Genomic DNA, 16757 nt, shown 5'->3' with positions numbered 1-16757 from the left:
CATGCAATTCCAGCCCCGGGGCTCTGCCTGCTGAGCCCAAGGTCCTGCACAGCACTGGCTGCTTCTGCTTAACAAAGAAGTCAATGTACTAAATTTGAATTTGCAAGATTTTGGGACTACTGGTCTAACCCAGCAAGATATGCAAGAACATCTCCAACTAGTTATGAGACTAGTCCTAATTATTCTAACTCTAATTGGGATTATTAGCAGCTATACCCACTACTTAAATGCAAGTCTTTTCCTGTTTATGTTGCTCAAGACCCTGTGACCACAAAGACTTTGATAATTTACACCCATTTGGTGGTAATTTGAACCCAGAAATTACACCTAGGACTGGAAGAAGTTTAACCCTCGGCATTCATTCTTTCCTCACTCTTAGTGATACTAGACGGAATAAAATATATTTACTCCCAAGTTAGTAACAGTGCAGTATTCATATATTTGGAGATTTCTGAATCCCAAATAACCAGAAGAATCAAGGGAATAACCTCATACTGACATAACTTCTTTTAGACATACACTAGATTTTTCTTCACACTTATTTGAAAATGCAGGAGTAATTTTTCACAACGTTCCTATTTGCCATGTTTCTGTGACTGCTAACACTGACACAGTAGGGATATTTTCTGTTAATCTGTAATTACAATACAAAGTTATTTTGTTATCAATCAACATCTCACAATTTCAGTTAACATTGTTCTGGTTTATTTCAATTTCTCAATCTGTTACCTGAAATACCTTTATATATTGCTTTCATCTCACAGATTTCTTAAAAGTAATAGTCAAAATGTAAAATAGATATTGTCATCCTTAAAAAGCCTCAACAGTCAGTAATGAAACTTCAAAGTAGTAGTTAAGTTATAATACCAATAAAACAGTGATCAGTAAATTCTCTATAGTTTTACTGGGTATTTAAAGACCTATAACCCTCTAAAGATTATAAACCATAAATAAGTATAAAGTTACTATATTTTTAACCATTATCCATTAGTAATATATCTGTGTGATTAACCATATAAATATTTTAATAATTTATTGGTCCTGAAAAGATAATTAGATATTAGCTGCAAATGGATAGCTTCTAGTGAACCAATTCTAAAGAAATTTTAAGAATAGATCCTTAAAATTAAAAACCAAAATTGACTGTTTTCTTCCTCCTTTTAATTTGCCAGACTGGATAATTTTCAACAAGAATGAACTATCTCAAAGCATTTTATGCAAGTTTGATTGATTCGAAGTTCCTAAAAAAGGAGCAAATTAAGGTGGTGCAGTTTATGCTATGAACACAGCAAGTCTGGACATGATCAAGGTTAGCATTAGGGTAACTGAAAAAGTTACTATTTAGTAACAACATTTGACAGAGGGAACACTTGTCAGAGATCCCCATATTAGATCCCAATATACAGAACAGGGGTTGGGTTGGACTTAAATGATGCACCAGCACAAGATCTGCATAACACTGTGCTCATGGTCAAAATGAAATACACACAATCATTCATCAAAAAAGCTGCAAATCCTCAATGTATAGAAGTCCTTACCATAGTAAATCTAATTCACCTGAACCTATGCCTACCTTAATTTTCTAGACTGTCCTTATGGTCAGAAGTTAACACTGTTCTTTGCTTCTAGAGGGAGAGCGAACATTTTCTGCAAACTTCTGGTATTAGCCTTTATTCTTTGACTGAGCAAACAAAAGTGATCAGACCCTTAGCAAGTATAAACAGACAGCAGATCACACAGTCATACCAATGGAGCATGTATCCTACAGCAGGATTAACAATTTTGCTTTTTTTTTTTTTCTTTTAACAGCCAAGACAGTCATATAGCATATGGGAATTGTTCATAAAAAAAAAAAAAAAAAGAAACACCAAAAAACCTGCACCCAACCAAAAATGATGCTTATAAACCACACCTGCTTTACTTCCACAGGTAAATCTATAGCTCTATTCATAGTCATCTGTGTCAGTGCATTTACAAATTACTTATTTTTCATCAAACTTATTGCCTGCAATACATTTCCTCACATCTTCAATCCTTGAGGTTTTTTTATTTTATGGCATCTAATACTTCTTTTCTATTCCCCATTAAAAAAAACCAAACCAAACCAAAATAACCTAAAACACAACTACAAGAAGTTTTAAACAGCCACAACGGGGAAAATAGTCTTATAAAAAGCCTCCCAAAATTATCAGAGATGCTAACCATCATTCAGTTATTTCTAAAAAGGAAGAAAAAGATAACTCTGAAATATGATATTATGTGGTAAAAAGTCTCTATCAAGATAAGAAATATCCACTATGGAACAAGAGTCAAATAAAAAAAACAGGGATATAGGCAGATGTTTTAAATCACTGCTTTTAATTACATAAAAGACTTCACGTTCCACATTGGCTGGCAAAGAATCACTCACTGGACAGCTGTTCATGTTCTGCTTTCTCTTAAAGGTGAGCTACAAAGCTAAAATGAAAATCAAGCTCATTTTAGATGTGTGAGCTGAATTCCCTCCTCCCCCATAACTAGACAACTGCTTTTCTGCTAGCCTCATACAGGCACCAGTTGCACATGCACTCCAGTCTCCGATTAAGTGAATGTCTTTCCCAACGTCCAGCCAAATAACATACCTCCTCCCTCAGAAGTGTTAACTAAGCTGAACACGTTCTCCACATTGAGCTTCAAGTGGCTTCCAGTCCACACCTCTTCCCATCAAGGCCATAATAAACCAGAGGACCTGTGATCTAGGCTTTGATACTAATGTGCCAGCTCACTGACTACAGCCCTCAATCTCATTGAAATAACTGCTATTACATGATAGAACGTTATCACATCAAAATTATAATTTTCTAAAGTATTTTCAGCAAACCTTGGATGCCTAGACATTCTCCAAAATGTCTACTGATACTGAAAAACATGCATATTTTTAACATTTCAAAAGTCTGTGAACATGTCCTCAAATTCAATTAATTATGCCTCTGTTGTTTTGCAGTTCACATTAAGAACAAAAAAGAAAGAGAAACCTGAAAAATCCCACATACATTCAAGACTTAGATATGTCTCTAATTAATTTCTTTTATCTTCTTAATGCATTCTCAAGGACTTTCTAGGTCTCCAGCCATAAAAGGAAACTCTAAACAAAGTGAAGAAATGGGAAACCATATAATCTGCAGCCACAGATGCAGCAGGTCCATGCTGCACATACTCTTCCATTTCAAGAATGTATTCCTTCTGGCAATCTATGTATAAGGTGTGCTGACTGACACTTAGAGCACCAGCTTTTAATTCTATTCTCATTCATAAACGTGCATTATACCACAGATTAGAGCATGCAGCCAGCTATAATACATGTTCTATTTATCAGTATCTTTAGTTACATGTGTAAAATTGCACCAACTTAATTTCTGTTGGAACCAGACTCCCCACCCTCCAAAGTACCACTTAAATTTTCTCCATTTTCTTCCAAGTGCAAAGCATAATGAGCTCCTTGTGGGAACTTAAGGAGACTGAAAATGTTTAAAAATAAATACTTTGTAATTCATTAACAAGTAGGCTGCTATGAATTTTGTCTTTGAGACTAATTCACACTCACGGCCAAATTCTTCCCTTAGTTCTGCATGACTGATCTCAGTTCAGATATTCTACTCTGCTTGTAAATGAACCCTTTTAGAGGTTCACATGTGTAGAGAAGATAGTAATTCAGAACCCAGATCTAGCATCTGGTCCCAAAGGAAAGGGCTCATTCTCAGCATCACAGCTGAGTAGGAAAGAACTGCTCCCACACAGCTCTGGTAGATTTTCTATACGATTCATATCCTATATAAGACTGAAACCAAGACCTCTGGAGGCTTTCCCCCAGACAAAGTATGAGAATCATCCCAAAAAAAGTCATTATTCCAAATTTAAGTCACTCCCTTACAAAGTGAGAGATTCAAATCTTTGAATGAGAATTTGGACCCTAATCCCTACATCACAGGCAATAAGCCCAGCTGCTGTTTAGCTCATCAGCTATTTTAGGGTATTTCTTTTACCCTTCTCCATTTTGACCACCATTTTTCACTTTGCATAGGAAGCACCTGCCCTGATAAAAGAGTCATCAGAACTGCTGTATTGCATACCTGCAGTTCTGCTTGGAAAGCACTTCCTCTGCTCAGGCTGATATAATTGTCACAGAGAGATAACCACAAGAAATTCACACTCTTCAGTACTGCTGTTAAAGAACAGAATGTAATTGTAAAAAACCTCTAAGGAGTATACTTCATGACATGCAAACCAGATACCACATATCATTTCTGTATTTTCAGTGGAATACAAAGAGAAGGCAACCAGACCTAACACCTCCTATAAATGCACATGCCCCCATAGACAGGAATAGACAGGGTCTTGATTCATCTACCTGGTGGTGGAGCTACTACCAAATTTGCTCATGGAATAGATGGAAGATGTTTGTGTTCTTGGCCAGAATTCATGATTTCTACCCTATAAACCATTCACAACTTTGTGTTCATGTGCACATCAAACTCTTGTTACTCTTTCCAGTTAGGTATCCTAAAGGATACCTTGAATGTAATAGAAAACATACCACCCTCTGCCAATCTTGCAAAAACAAACTCTCAGAACTGTATTGACTGATGGATGGTACCTTTGTGTTTCCAGAGTTTTAAGGGATCCAGCATCCACTGAGTTGTACAGAAAGGGAATTTATAAAGTGACTCACATTGTTCTAGCTGGTCTGCTAGTTTCTACTGGTCTTGAACAGAAGCAAAAGGCAGCCTCCAACTTGTATTGCAATACATTAATTAAAACCGGATAGACGTAGAACTGAAAATTTACTTTGCTGTTCAGATCCATGGAGTACATGGCTGCTCTTCCACTTTCAAGGACAGCTAAACACTCTGTGCCTCCACTTTATTATGCTTCTACTCCAGTAGCTTCTTGTATCTCCCATTTGTTTAGTCTGAAGATAGAGGTCTACTTAATTAAGTTCATGGGAAATATCTTATAGATGGAAAAAAAACATTCAAGAAAAGGCAGAAGTGTTTGAAATTATGAAGAGAGAAAAGGTGGACATTTATATAAGAAAGAATGAAGGATATAAGCATAGAATGTGAGGAAGAAAGAAAGGTGAAACCTCTTCTGACTGCAAATAGACTTCACAGAAATGTAGCTTCTTTTCATCAGGAAAAAACATCAACACGGAACATTTGGATACTTCAGGTAAAACACTGGGCTTTATTTTGCACTTGACAAATATTTTGATTTGGGCTGAAATATTGTTTTGTTAAAATTTTTTTGGAATGTCTTTGAGAAGAACTTAGAATTACTGTAATTTTCTTCTGAGGTGGGATGAAAATCTAATTTGAAATCACACAATAGTGTGATTAAACAGAAATTTTATCTTAAAAAATTTCTATCCTCCACAGAGATTTGATGGCAAAATAGTTCCTGGCTTCTAGTCCTATGACAACATTATAAGATTATGCATCTGTTAAGTTTCCATTATCACATATTACAGATGGCAGAAGCAGGTGAAAGGGATTGGTTATATGTCTATTAAAAATTATGTTTTATAGATACATGGGATCTTTTGTTGATAAGTTTTTACCTGACACTGAAAATGGTCAAACATGAAAAACTATTAGAAACAGAGTTTACCGACACTGTGTGAGTCATGCATACATCTTCATCATGAGACCTTCCCCAATAAGATCATGTTTAATTATAGATTCCGCAGGTCTCATTCTTCCTGAGATAACTCTATTAAAGTGAATGGCTGTATCTTGCCTTATATGTTTTTAACCTCTAGAGAGAATGCTGCCAGTAACGCTAAACAGATAAGCAAATCAGTATATCACACTTTAAAAAGATGAATGAAACACTTAGGATTTAGCAAGGTATTTATCAGATAAATCCCACTAAGAATGTAGTTTTCAGATTGCTTTTATGGTCCATTTTACTGATGGTATCTGGCAAGCTCTCCAGGTATAGTAGTGTGCATCAGGGAATGGTCTCATGAGCTACTATTTTAAATGGCCCACTGTAAACAGCCTATTGCATATAAACAGCATTCCATATAGCTTTTGGTGAATAAGCGTGATGGAGCCTGAAATGTTATTATTCTCACCAAAAGACAATAGTTGGTTTTTTCATTTCTTTCTTTTGCTTCAAAGCTTTGAATAAAAGTTGTTGTGAGACTGTCAAAGCACTTCACACTTGGCATCTGAATGTAATTATGCCATTCAAAGAGAAGTCATGCAACATTGATTACACTTGGGTTTACAACTTCAAACTGCTTTATGAAAGCAAATGAAACAAACACAAACAAATCTCATATGTCTTGGTGTCTTCAGAAGCAGAATCTTCCAGGATAGGAGAGAACTGATGTGTATTTTAGTAACAGGCAGCTGCAGTCAGAGAGGTACTGCTATTTGCCAATAGCACTGGCTCATTGTTACGACTAACAAAAAAATCCTGAATGCTTTTGTTGTTTCCCTCCAACTATATAACCTAATTAAAAAAAAAACCAAAACCAAAAAAACCACACCAAGCCCAACAACAAAACACACACAAAAATCCCCAACACAAGGTCAAAGAATACAGACCACGATAGTAATACATGTATTTCTAGGAATACATGAAACTGTGCTATAACAATTATGACTATTCTATCTGCACTTCTTGTATATGGACCCTGACAAAAAAAATCACCTAGATGTAGAGCATTCTCCTCCTCAGAATTATAATGTCTACCTCTTAAAAACATGGAGTGAACCTTCTTGAGCATGCGGTCCTGCTGTTTATGCTGACCCATAGGATTTTGGCAGGGTTCCCTTGCAAACCTGCTCAGTATAGAAAGTTTTTCACATCAAGTGGGAGAAAAATCAACAAGTCCTACAATATCAGACATCTACAACAAAGAGAGAAGGCCACACTGAAAATAAATCAGTCTTTCATATTTAAGAAGATGGGAGTACACCTCCTGTTCAATTATATCATATACAACAGAAACTCTGCCAGTCTCTCAGCCTGTAGATCAGTGTTTCTTCACAGTCTTCTATTCAAACACTTGATGAATACAAAGACAGATATATTTGTTCTCAAACAATGTTATTATTCATCAAGTGATAATTCCAAAACCATAAAAAGTCTTCTTAACAAGAAAAGGTATGCCAGACTGAAAGCATGATGCCATAGCCAAAAGTGTTTGGCAAAAGTGTCTGACTGCAGAAAAAATAAAATAAGATTTCAAAGAGATAGCAAGTAGATGTAAAAACAACAAATACCTTCTTTTACTGCCCAGTCTTCCAACTACAAGTGTGAGAACATGGTGGCACTAGGCAGAAACTTACTTTTACAAACCAGAGGACGACCACCCACACTCTGGCTACTGGAAATAACTTTATGAATACAACACCTCTTAATTCACCTAAATCTTTATGGTTCTCTCCAGTGTTTTTATTATAAAGGAATTCACTCTTACTTCAAATGGCAGGGGTAAAGTGTTAAGTTTTCCAAATCAGGAAATTGAGAGGAGGGAATAGGCAAACTAAGGTAGGTCTACTCCTTTAAGACATAACCCAGAGCCCATTAAAGACTTCTTTTAAACTTAATGGATTTTGGACCAGGCCCCTGGAACTTTTTCAAAGCGTTGGGTAGGTAATTGCATCTCCGATCTAAGCACATTTAAATTTTAACTTCTTTTCATGTCAAGTCCTTTCCTTCCTTTTAGGTATTAGAGGAGTCCAGTGGGTAATTATATAGGATACCAGGTCCAAAGAGCTTTCCATTCCCACCACCCCCCCCCACCCCCAAATCTTCAGCAGCTTTCTTCTGGTGCAGGAATTCAAGAGACTCAGAAGGAATTTACCCACTTGTCAGAGGACTCAGATGTTGTGACTCCTCTCCCTCTGACAGTTCTCTCTCTTTCTTCATATGCGTTAAGCATTTTTCTCTCAATGCATTTCAAAAGCCACTTTTCTGACAACCAGTGGTCCCTGCTTCTTTTATGCATAACATTTTCCAGAGTTATTAGTGGTTCTTCAAGTATTCAGATTCCAGTCAGTTCCAAAGGCTGAAACTACAGTAGACAGGGAAGATGATGAAAGTTTAGGGAGAAAAGCCCTTCAGTATTCAGTTTCTGCACCTAACCCTGATTTTGCAATGAGCTCTGCACTGGTAGACTTTTGCTCTCAGAAGCTGGGCTCTCTTGATACAGTAAATGCCTCCCAGTGTTTCTTTATGAATGATGCCAGATAGAGGTTTTTCTTCAGTGACCCACACACACCTTCCTTCCAAGAAATCTTACCACTGCCAGAAAATGGGCTGTTGACATTCAAAGCTGTACTGATAAGAAGAATAGGGCAGAAAGATCACACTGTCTTCTCCAATTCAAGTGACAGGTCTCTCCACTTAAATTATAGTTTTAAGTTTTTTAAAATGTATTTTTCTTAACAATGTCACCACCACCACCCCCCCACAGTAGTTTTTCTGATAGAGTCACTTTGAGTCAAAGGGGGTTCTTTATGCTGAAAATGAGCAGTTAATTGGACAAAATATTTTTTGGAGCATGTTACAAGTAGTACATAACCATACCACAGTAGAAGTCTGCTTAAGTAGTCATAGTATCTGTATATTACGATTCAGATCATGCAGTGGAAACACTTCTCAAACTCTTTGAAGTCCTTCTTTAACAAAAACCTCCATAATGATCAGCTTACAGCCCAAAATACTGATGCTACATGAGAAGAATTCCCTCTTACCACCTTCAGTTACAGACTCTGGCACAAATGCCTAACCTCAGCTATGACAGGTTTTTAAAGTAGTAAACATCCACCAGATCCATAATCAGAACCTGACCTGTGTGGTCTAGTAACCCCCAGTTTACTGTGGACCGACAGCCAGTTACATCCAACGGCAAAGCAGACGGGCAGGAGACTCTGGATTCTCACTCCCATTGAGACCTTGCATAATGGCTGATCATCCACTTTTTGTCTTGAGATAGACAATATCTACCAGATCCTGCAGAGTTTCTGATGTAGGAAAGAAAAATAATGTAACACAGGTGTTAAAATGTTACTGACCCCTTGGATAAGACTACTGTTGGGAAGATTCCCTGGATTAGTTCAAGAGACATATCCTTACATGAAGGGATTATTTCACATTTTTGTAGCTCAGATAGTATTTCTAAATGGTATTTGAACTCCACATGTTATTTCAGATTAATTTCTCATTATGCTCCGTTAGAATTTCTATTTGATGATATAAACACCAACAAAATGTAACATGAAATCCAAGCAGCTGTTTATGCTGCAGAATGACTCAAACGCTAAGTCTAAATATACATTATTTAGCACATGACAACTTCACCTTCACACAGACATCCCACAGCTGAGTTTTCACCTATTGACTCCAATAGAGGTTTATAACTTACATTTTAATAAAGTTGGCCATTTGTTAAAATAGCTTGTACAAAGTCTCTGAAAAATTGACTTCCAAAAGACGGTTTGGTGGATGTGCTGATTGACATAAATCTTGAATACATCCAAACAAAAAACTAATCCACAATTAAAGTCTGGTAACCAGATTTGATGCCTTGTCTCTAGCATTAAGATTTGCTCTGGATTTATTAACAGGCTGCCAGAGATAATTGTGGTAACACATCCCTAACAGAAACTGAACTACCACAGCCACAAGCAGTTGAAACTGTAGTAAAATGCTTATAAAAAAAGTCACTCAATTTTTCAACCTCTTATTTCCAACCTGTTATTTCCACTTGCCTCCACCCAAGTCAAAAAAAAAAAAAAAGCTTGCAAATACCTACAAGAACACATTTCAACAAACATTCCTTCAATTTCTTCCTAATTCCTCATGAAGCACAGGATTTTATTGCTAGAAAGAATTCTGCAATTCTGCTTATCTTCAGTTTAAGACAAGGTAATTGTGCTTGAAGTAGTATTGCAATCACATTACTAATATACTTCAGGTTTCTTTTGTCATTTGTATGAGAAGGGGTACAAATTAATCCACAAATAGAGCTCATTTTGTATTTTTAAGGTAGGGACATGCAAGATTTATAGAGAAACATTTTTCCTTACAATAATGGAGATTAACTGACATAGGACTAGTATCACAAGAATTTAACAAAAAAAAAACCCCAACAAACCACAAGTAACCAGAAGAACAGCATTCAGCTCCAAAAAGAAGGAAAAGAAAAAAATCATACACAGCTGATGAGGATAAGGTTAGCTTAAAATAATTAGAGAAATAATTTCAGAATAACAGACTTAAATAGAAAATATAATCAAATAGAAAATGCTAGTTTCCCCCCCTCCCCCCAGCTGCAAGAAAGTATTGAGTGGAGTTTTAACTTGGTCTTATCTATAAGTCTCAGTGGTGTATATCTTTTTATGAAACTGATTTGATTTAGAAAAGAAACTAAGTTTCATTTTCAAATTAATCGAGAAGATGTTCTCTGCTAGGAATTCACAAGGCCACAAAATAGAACCTGTTTGAAAGAAGAGGTCTGTGCTCCATGAGTCATTAACACATTCAAGCATTCTGGGTAATATTCGACAGGAAAAAACCCAAAACAAATCAAAACCTCATAAGACCACTGTGCACATAGAACAGAAACCAGACATGCAGAGGACTGAAAATGGTAAACTTACTTTTTTTTTCCCCCCCTCTGAATCCACAGGTTTTGGCCTCAAAATACATTTAAATTTTATACTATATAAGTGTTAGGCACACCTAGTTTGACAACATCGTAATCTTATAATTTAAGTTTTATAACAATGCAGTATTATTTTCTATTCAGAATTAGAAATTTTCTATTAAATGTTCTAATCTCATATACCAATACTCCTGTGCACTCAAGAATTGATGACCAGATATTACCCATCCCTCTCAAACCCTCCTCCACCAACCCCAAACAAAATCAAAAAAATCCCACACATCAACCTTGCTTCACAGACTTAGCATATGCTCTGTAAAACTAAAGGAAAGGAATAATACACCATTTTTGGTTCCTTATTAAGTTTCAAGCCATATAATGTTGTATGATTAAGATTTAGCATGATGTACGGATTTCTGGATTCTCTTAACATCTTAATGTACAGCAATATATTTCATTATATTCATGTTTATACTTACAATAATCAACAGAAAGGTCAAGAATGGGCACAAAGATCCCATTTGTTATGACATTTTCCCAAGGTCACAGAATTTTAACTACCTTCTTCACAAAGAAACTGGTGCTCAGAAAAGCAGGGTGGGTTTTCTAATGCACATTGTATTTTTAATTGTAACTTAATTGTAAGGTCAAATAAGAGGAAGCAATAAAAAAAGTATTTCCAAAAAAGCTACTCCTGTATCTTGGCAAATAGGCAGATGGCACCTATGTTTTCAAAGATAGCAGACTGTGCTGTATAAATCAAGATGGTTTAATTAGTCTTGATGGCCCAGGTTTAGACTTGTCTTAATTTAAAGGGAACTCTAATTGGTATCAAGAATATGAAATAAAAATCACTTTCCTAGCACAACAAAGATTGGACATATTATGACACTTTACCAGCAGTTTTTGGCCCCAAGAAGGGAAAAGTTTAATATAATAATCTCAACCGCTAAAATGAGGGAAGACTTCTCTCTTTTACCTCCATGCCACCAGCAAAGTCGTGTTGTACCCAGCCCTCCTTTTCTCTCCCTGACCTCTCTCATATTCCAAGATAAAAATCTTAGGTTTCTTACCAGGTTCACAAAGCACATCCCAGTGGAACAAGAAATTTCAGTAGTTAAACTTCAGAGATTGAAACCAAGCAATCATAGTTACACATCCATAATGGAAATGCCACTAAGAAAGCAGGGAAACACCACAGAAACCCTACTGCACTGGGGTAGAAAGGCTTCACTTCACTCCCACCTGCACCACAAGCCTGGGATATAGGCAACACCTGAAGCTAACGCTTTCTCTTTGAGGCAGAAATACTTAACAGCTGCAACTCGATACCCTGATCGTTATATCTGGGGGGTGTCATTCCCAAGCTGTGCAGTTTTGTTTGTATTACAGCAGACCCAGAGAGCTACTGAGACTTCTTTATCAGCTTGTCCTGTCTCTGAAAGCCTTAGCAAGCCCTGAGCACGCAGGGCAAAGCTCATTACTCTTGTAGCTGAGCCTAAACACGTGAGATGGTGCTCTTGTCTGAAATTCACACCAGATGTTACACAGGGTAACTAAGTCCCAAGCATTTTCTGGACAGCAGGTTACTTAGCTGTTATTCAGTAGCCAGGCAGGTACGTTATCCATTGAGTTACTTACACTGAGGATACTCAGCCACCAGATGTCCCTGCGTTATGCTTGGTTTGGTGAACAGCTGTGGTCTGTTTGCCCAAAGGAAGATGGAAGCCACATTCATTTGCTTGTACATCTCCTGTTTTAAAGAACTGTGTTTTAAATACCCAGTAGTCAAATGATTAATAGCCTTCTAAGGGATATTAATAATACTAAAATTAATTAATATTTCCTAAAATATACCATAATTACAACATTCATATTTCACTAAATGCTTTGATAACTGCTAGAAATGCAAGAAGCGGTCCTGTTTGATGATGAAGTCACCTTCCTTAACATCTTTAGAAGTATTTGATATGTCTACAATATACCCTAAAAACAACAAGTGGTTAAGTGCATATGATTGTATTGGTCTTTTTCCTAGCATGCAGTCATTCATTTAAAACCCATAGATAAGTACAGTTTACTTTTCTTTGTGCCACTATGAAAGCACTATATTTTCATTTTATTGTTACAATACCTTCATCATCTATAGCTGGTAGCATTCATGTTGTTAATAAAGATTACAGTGATATTTAAAAAAAAAAATCCCCATCAGTGCATGCACACTAATTGCTGAGAGCAGCATAAAACCCTGCGTGATGGCTAATGCTTTAAACACATCTCCATTACCTACCTATCAAATAAGTAAAAGATATCATTTCATTGCAGTATAATATTGGAAGCTGTAACAATTCATGTTCACACTTCACTTATTAAGAAAATGGAACAAATATTAACACCCCTTTTTTGTGAAACATATATTTACCTAGGTACATTTCAACAGGTCATGCTACCTACATCTGATGGGAAGGAAGTAATGACACACCTCCTTAAATACTTTATGTAGTGCTTTTATACCTTCTGCACATTCCCAGTCACTAATTAATTACAACTCACTGATGCAGGCAATCACTCAAGCATGCACACGAAGACCAGAATCAGGACTAGAACTTAGGAGTATCTTATTCTCAATTATGGGGCTGCTCTGTGAGAGCGCAACACTCATCTGCCTGTTACGCACATGGCAGCAGAGGCTTATTTATAGTTGCTCCTCAGGAAGCTGTAATTTGTATTAAAATATGTAATGACTGAATTACTCTTCAGTGCCTGCACTTGAGAATAACAAAGTGCTCTCACCAATCCCCATACTACCTAAAGCTGTAGATAATACCAAGGATTTGTTTAAAAGGCAGCCTAAATTGGAATGAAACCTGACCTTTATACAGCAAAAAACAACAGTTACCTTTTTTTCAAGAATATTTTACCAGTACCACAAAGTAGAGTTTTTGTTCATCCCTGCTGATATACAGGCATCTGCTGAGTATTAACAGGGCACATAATATTAGGCAATGGTCAAATGTAACATAGAATCTTGAAGTCATACTTGGAAAAAAATCTGTAAAAACACAACCACCTTCTTTCAGTAGTAGTTCATCCTTCCCTCTCACACACAAGCCATCTTGAACAAAGTACTAATCAGAGGTATGTTCACACAGTGTTTCAAAGCCCACCTTAAAGTTCTTCCTTGCTTACTCCCCACCAGCTACCCCTTCACTCCACCCTGCTGTGCATCTTGCACACCTGGCAGTCAATTACTAGCTTCAGGTAATTAGTCTGTAATCTCTATCAGTTACATTATCACCTGCTCTGCCTACAAATCCATGGCCCTCCCACCTTCTCCAATTAGCAACCTCTTACTTAATCCTTTCTAGCATAGAGTTGGGAAACATAATGTCTGTTAAGAAATTAACTCTTTCCTGAAACACTTTTTAGTTTGTTACATCCAAGTTGTGCTTCCAAACAAAACAACATAAATCCACAGCAAATCCTCACAACATGAGATCAAATGTTGCACTCTTTTTAGTGGCCAAGTGACTCTTGCTCCTTAAGCAGGGATGCACCCTGTTCCACACATGCATTACAATACCTAAGCCTTAATAATCCAATTTGAAATCGTTATGTAAATTAAAATTAGATTACATGAAATGTCCTTGTTAACTGGTTTGTAATAGTTCTGTACAACACAGCATCCCAAGGACATTCAGTTTCCCCCAGTAAAACCCACAAATGATGTGATTGAATAAAGGGAGGATTCCATTCATCATTTAAAGACTTGGGAGTTTGGCAAAGATATTTCTCCTACCTAAATCCCCAGAAAGTTTATGATTCATATACAAGTGCAATGGGGGCAATAACAGAAAGCAGAGTGATACAACACACACAAAATCTGAGTACAGTTTGAGTAAACAGGACTGTTTGGCCTAAGAAGAATGACAGTGAATGTAAGTTATCAAGTATGTGAAAGTCTGGTGCAAAGAGATATGAACAGTCTGTCTTTGTCTCAAAGTACACAGAGCAGAGAGTTTAAGATGCAGAAAATAAAGATCCAATTTCAGGAAAAACAAAAGCAAAAATCAACTTTCTGATTGAAAACATAGTAAGATACAGGTAGGGAAACTGGGAAATTTCCATCATAAGGAGTTTTGGAGAAAGTCAGCAAAAGCCTTGCTTAAAGGAGAACTCTCATAATCCAGAACTGGTACCATGCAAACCAGAAAGAATTAGAAGAGGCGGTACAGTGGGTTATGCTGGCAGCCTTGTCACTATAGCTGCAGCCCTTGCCTAGGACAATTTTTGGGATACCCAGAGAGTTCGTAGACCTTCAGAGAAACTCAAAAAACAAGTTTCCGTCTGATTATTTTCCCTTGTAGTTAGTTCCAAGGTGTGATGTGGGTGATTTCTCCAGGGCCTTGCAATTTACACTATTACTCTGGAAAAAGCAGTAATCCTTCCAGAAAGGCTGTTACGGGCTCTACTGAAATTAAAGTGCACCTTTCTATACAGATCATTAGGTGTTTTCCTACTGTATTCTCCCACAGAAAATAAGAGGGAATATGCAATAAAAGGAAAATGTGATCCTGAGGGGAGAACATATCCATTAAAAAAGAGTACTACTGAATCTAAAATATGCTGAAATTCAATATGTTGCTCCAGATACTCAAACAGAGATTTAAAAAAAACACCACAGAATAAGTATTTTTTTCTCCTAGATTTTAAGCATGTGACTTAGCAATTTACATCATCAATTAATTTTCAGAGTTCACTTCAAATACATCCCAAGACTCCTAAACTTTTCACTAGCAAAAGCACAGATATACCCTGTTTTACCTCATTCTCTTGATTTTATACAGCAGCACATTTCAGAACACTAGTAGTTGTGAAATTCAGGTTCTGCATAACAAAGATGCACCTTACCTATTTCTGGAAATCAACTGATTTTACAAGACCAGGGATTCATTGTGTAATTCATGTTAAGTAGAGTTTGAATATAATTACAATAAGAAGGATTAGAAAACAGTAAATGGAAAATAAAGAGGTGATGGGTGACAGCCAACATGGCTTCACTAGGGGCAAATTGTGCTTGACAAATTTGGTAGCCTTCTATGACAGGGTTACAGTGCTGCTGCCTAAGGGAAGAGCAACTGATGTCAACTATCTGGACTTGTGTAAAGCTTTGTCACTCTCCCACATGACATCCTTGTCTCTAAATTGGAGAGGTGTGGATTTGATGGATGGACCACTTGGTGGATAAGGAATCGGCTGGATGGTTGCACTCCAAGAGTTGTGGTGAACAGCTCAATGTCCCAGTGGAGACCAGTGACAAGTGACATTCCTCAGGGGTCAGTGTTGGGGCCAGTGCTGTTTAACATCTTTGCTGGTGACACGGACAGTGGGATCAAGGCACACTCAGCAAGTTCATTGAAGACACCGAGCTGTGTGGTGCAGTTGACACGCTGGAGGGAAGGGATGTGCCATCCAGAGGGACCTGGACAGGCTGGAGAGGTGGGGCCATGCAAACCTTATGAAGTTCAACAAGGCCAAGTGCAATCCCTCAAATACAAATACAGGCTAGGTGGAGAGTGGATTGAGAGCAGCCCTCTGGAGAAGGACTTGGAGGTATACTGGATGGAAAACTGACTATGAGCCAGCAATGTGTGCTCGCAGCCCAGAAAGCCAACTGTGTCCTGGGCTGCATCAAGAGAAGTGTGGCCAGCAGGGTGAGGGAGGGGATTCTCCCCCTCCACTGCGCTCTTGTGAGACCCCCCCTGCAGTGCTGTGTCCAGCTCTGGGGGCACCAACACCAGAAGGACATGGACCTGCTCAAGCAGGTCCAGAAGAGGCCACAAAGATGATCAGGGGCTGGAGAACCTCTAAAAAGAGTGGAACATTTGATCTCATGTTGTGAGGATTTGCTGTGGATTTATGTTGTTTTGTTTGGAAGCACAACCTGGATGTAACCTTATGAGAACAGGCTGAGAGAGTTGGGGGTGTTCAGCCTGGAGAAGAGAAGGTTCTGTGGTGGTTTTTTTAAATCTCTGTTTGAGTATCTGGAGCAACATATTGAATTTCAGCATATTTTAGATTCAGTAGTACTCTT

This window comes from Strix aluco, chromosome 9 (genome assembly GCF_031877795.1).
Source record: "Strix aluco isolate bStrAlu1 chromosome 9, bStrAlu1.hap1, whole genome shotgun sequence".
Classification (NCBI taxonomy): Eukaryota; Metazoa; Chordata; class Aves; order Strigiformes; family Strigidae; genus Strix; species Strix aluco.
The sequence above is the reverse complement of the archived record's forward strand: the minus strand, read 5'-3'. Positions refer to the sequence as shown.